This window comes from Rhyacophila brunnea, unplaced genomic scaffold (genome assembly GCF_057557595.1).
Source record: "Rhyacophila brunnea isolate RB1 unplaced genomic scaffold, BYU_Rbru_1.0 scaffold_13, whole genome shotgun sequence".
Classification (NCBI taxonomy): Eukaryota; Metazoa; Arthropoda; class Insecta; order Trichoptera; family Rhyacophilidae; genus Rhyacophila; species Rhyacophila brunnea.
Genome location: NW_028232785.1, coordinates 31,758,187 through 31,763,253, shown reverse-complemented (window position 1 = coordinate 31,763,253; position 5,067 = coordinate 31,758,187). Strand labels below are relative to the sequence as shown.

The window sequence follows — 5,067 nt, the reverse complement described above, 5'->3', positions numbered from 1 at the left end:
ACTAAACGTTAAATATAAAATTATTCCGGTTTACTTATAACGCATGCGCAGTGCGCCAGTTTTGACCTGTCAAACCCTTTAGCTGGAACGCCTGAATTTATGTTGTCGTGTAGCATGGTAGATAATTTAGTAGAATTTGAGGCTTACAACATTAATCTGTTACAAAAAGTTTTGAAAATAGAATAATTGGTCTATTCTCACCCCATTTCACGTATTTAACGACTGCAAGTAGTTTTTATAGACAATAGGCTTACCTTATATTACCTACCTAAAAAGGACTCACGGGCCATTCACCATACAATTAATCGCAATTTTAGATAATCGCATTAATTATTGCTTTACATTCGAATAATTATGATGTATAAATCATCATAAATGAATGCTCATGATTTGACGAAAGATTTATAAACCTAGGTACACATAAATTGTTTTAAAATATCAGTGTGAGCGAATTAATAATGGAGAAATGAGTTTCAGAGTTGAATTTCAAATTCCAACCTTCTATATAAGACAGCACACACTATAACTACTTACAATTGGCCTGTAATCTGAATTCGAACAACCCGGTTGAGGGTATTCATCATCATATAATGGGTGTGTTATATCTTCAATAATCTCGCGCTTGACGACAGTTGGTTGATCATCTGTCTCAGATTTTATATTAGAGGGGTCCGCCATATTCAGGTAGGTACTGAAAGAAGCATTATTACATTTTGTAAACACGGTGAAAACAGTTTCGGGTCTCGTAATCACCATAATATAACATTGTATAATATTTATATTTAACAAGAATTAGTAGATAACCTAACCTAACCTATAATATCACAGATGTATCGTAGCTACCAAATTGCTTAATAAAGTATTCTTTTGAAACCACGTTTAATGTCATCGAATGACCTTACATAGATTGTAAATAAGCAACATATTATTATAATAGTATACTAATCGTTATTATTCTCAATCTAAAGTGATTGTAAAAGAATTTAGTTTCCAAAAACTAACCTCGAAATTGCAACTTGAAATGTCCGCATACTCTTGCGTAACATGAGTGCAAGGGTCCGAGTTGATTGGACGGGTCGTCAGCGTATCAAACAAAGGCTTGTCTTCTATATCGGAGTGTACTCCATCACATCCTTGCTTTGCATCCATGTTATGGGTATATATTCCAGAAGCCACGTGTTACGTGACAGACAGGATCCATTCAAGGTATTGTTAGAAAAGTGTTGCCGCAATACTGAAAAGTATTTCCGTGAAAATTACCTATAATAAAAATACACACTTGACACAATTTAATAGTAAGTATGTATGTTTTGTTGTCTAAACAAAACAATGGTACTAAAATGATCGTCAGCATTTCAGCAATCATAACGAGAACAGCGCATCTCACTATATAATAACTAATAAATCAAATTGGGTTTTTTTCTCCTATACTGTAAACACTGACGATATCTTTTTCGTGACGGCTCCACTCTCTACTAGTCTCCAGCGACAGGACACACGTTTTAGTTACAATAAAAGTTCTACGTGTAGTCGATGTTCTTGACATTAGTATCTATACCATAATACCTACAAAATTCAATAAGTACATTCTTGTTTATCAGATAATAGCTACACGGAATATTATTACCTGTATTTCGGCAACACTTATATACATCAGAACAGAAAGTTGTCTCTAGCACATTGCATACGATTGTTGATACGCAAACATGGAAGTCAAGCGAGAATGTGATGGAGACCAATCTGGTACTGAAGACAATTTTGATGTAACAACCAGCCACCATAACAGCCCTGACACGCGCATCTATATAAAGCAGGAGAACACAGACGAATTCATTTGCGATTTTGAGGTTAGTTTTTATTTATTAAGTCCTTTAATGCGATTTTTTGTAATTATTTCAGCAGAATACCTATGATAAGTTTATATTTTTTACAAATTGTTTAAGAACATACGAGGATGTCAAACTTTCTTTCAAAAACCTTTTGACATACATTTAGATAGCTACATACCTCAATTATATAAGTAAGCATTGTTATTAAATAGGTACGCGAGCTCAAAATTGTTTTTTTATATGATTACAAAAATGCATAATGTTTCCTTCAGTATCCAGCAACGCGACTCGCTGAAATTAATCCCGAGATTGACCTCCAGCTGGTTGACGTTAAACGCGAGTTCGTTGCAGATGCAATACACCCTTTCCATGATGAAGATCCAACACCTGGATGTTCGCATTCAGATAACGGACCAGTACAGCAGGTAATTGTATATTATGCGATATTTTCTTCCATCGGCTATGTATCCTATCACAGCTTTGTGACTAAATTTAAATAGGTAGATATTATCCTCGTCTCGGTTATACACGCTTCCTACAACTATTTCACTTACCTATTTATCTGGTTTAGTGTGAGTGGGCGCATTGACCTGCAGTATTTGAATGTGATGTCTGTCACTGATGATGACCAATCGACCTCTTCTTTCAGAAAGTACTTTTGAGATAACATTATTGTTTGTAGGTAGGTAGCAGAAGACGTCACATGCTGGCATGGCGACAAAGTAAGTCTGTGGTTTTGTCATTCCGTAGAATATTTTGAACGATCTAATTTCAATGAACTTTAACAGTTTATACGTGTGCGTATTTTAAAATTACTTGCGATATTGCATCCATACATAATATTGTGAACAGGCCAGCGCCATCTTTAGATACAAAGCTTGAGCATATCTTTTTGTACACGCATCTCTCAAACGAGTGATCCCGCTGTTCAGCTGTCAAAATCAGATTTCAGATTGCCTCCAAAACAACATAATTATAAGGTCTTTCTCGTTTCGTATTGAATTATTATAAAAAAATCGCAAATCAGATTTATAACCTATCAGTGTTTTTGTTATAAATATACATTCCTGTTATTCGTTAGTTATCAAAGTCAAACTATTTCTTCGTGCAAAAAACGGTGGTAACATCGATTTCCGAAAAATGTCTTCTTTAGCATTGAGCTATAGGTACATTACGTTTGTGGAAGATGTGTTAAGTTAGTGTTGTAATTATGATGTACCTCATCTATCAAAATCAAACCAATACCATTTTCAAGACAGCTGCGAACCTGCAGACAATAGATTAGGGATGGGCATACAAGAAGTCAACGAGAATCTCATTCTCGATTTTCATAATTGGACGTATTTCTGCAAACAAGATCCAACCTCACTAGTACCATTCTGAGATAATTCAATATATTTGTAAAATTGATTTAAAAAGTATGCGTGAGTATTTAATTTTTCAAAAGTATCCCATTTGATGATGACATAATATATGGGTTGTTTAATTATATTACTCAACGATATGATAAAAAGAGGAATTTATAGATATTCACAAATTTAGTCCTAGATCTTTCTAAAAAAAATACACTTATTGTGGGTTGGATCTTTATATCAAGGAGGATAGAGGCAATAATAAAAATGAAAAACAAATACATCTAAGATTATAACATGTTTGCTTGCAGAAGATAATGTTCTTGGCACAAATTGTTTTGCATATCACTAATGAGGCACGATGCCACTTCCTGAGCACATCTTTCAGCCTGTCCTTCTACCCAAAACGCTGCAGAAGCTTTTATTATTCGACCCGATATGTATGCCAAGATTATATACCTATGGCTTTTTTTGTAGAAAACAATGTTTGTTGGTATACGAGGTAGAGTTAAAGTTTTTTTCTAAATCGAACGTAATAGTTTCATTATCAGGATCATTTTTGGCATTCATCAAGTCACTTCTCATTTTATCTTGCAAGTAATTCCAAGAGTTGTGATGTTTTATACGCTCTTCAACCAGAACATTACAAGAAGCCTCTGTTATGACACTTTTTTCTTGTATTGCAAAGACATAACACTTATTGCAGGTATCTTTCATAAGAGGCTTGGCCCGCAGATTAAACTTAGTAGCACATATGTTATTAAATTTAGAGGATGAAACTTTATTCAAGGTGGACTATTCCACTTCCTCTACGTATAAATCATAGATTCTTTGGAGTTTCATTTCAGGTATCAGAAATCTTGCATTACAATTTTCACGCCGATAGTGTGACACCTATGTCGGAATTTTTTAAATGTGCTCCACCACAAAAAGTTTATCTTCGTAAGGTATTTTATTCCATTCTGCATATTTGCCTCTCTTGTCAGTTATAGAATCTTCGGACCTTGTCCTTTTTAGTGAAGTTTCAATCTTCTTTGGAGTTGTTTGTAAGGTCTTAGCAAACATATTTCTACACACTCTTATGCCAGACAAATAGTATTGGCGAGATACGGTAGTATCGTGGATTTGTAGATCCGTTTAATCGGCCCTTCTTTCACACATGCAGCAATATACATCGATTGAGCAAAAATGATCCCAATTCATAATATTTATGGAATTGATTCTCTCTTTTCCGTACAGAAACTACGTGATTACTTTAAAGTCCACAGTTGCAGTTAAAAGCAATTAAGCATTTGGGATTTATGATTTTATTTCTAGAGAAAACATGCGGCATGTTTTTGTATTTATCTTTCTTCTCTAGAGAATTCAAACTTTCTTTTTCGACCATTTCGTGGCCTTCCGCCTGTTGTAACAATTTGACCCGCATCCAAATTATCTGGCAGCACCTTAACTGCATGTCCAATATCAACATTTGAGTTATCTTCCATAATATTAAGGTTCAACTCACCCTCTCTTGTAACGTTTAAACAATTTACTGCATTATTTTCACTTGTATAAGTATTTTTCCGAGCATCCAAATTATCTGGCGACGACTCAACATTCATACCATAGTTCAAAGATTCACTATTCTTTCAGTAGACTCATAAAATAATCCCACATCCGAATTGCTAACTATTGATATTATCCAGTTATCCAGTATTAACACTAAACAACTTGACCGTTTCACTAATAATATTTAAGATACTAATTGAATACCAAGTCAATTTAATATTACATGCATACTACTTGGATGTTTTTTTGCAAAATTAAAAAAAAACTTCCGTACGGAAGATATTCAACCTGCGAAAAAGATCCAAGCTATTTGGATCTATATAGCAAAATTAATT

The 5,067-nt window shown here is 34.1% G+C and overlaps 1 pseudogene; it reads right to left on the bottom strand.

The window, feature by feature from the left end:
• Positions 1-3,079: 3,079 nt before the first annotated feature.
• LOC147077288 (uncharacterized) lies at positions 3,080-4,668 on the bottom strand (annotated as a pseudogene).
• Positions 4,669-5,067: the final 399 nt, after the last annotated feature.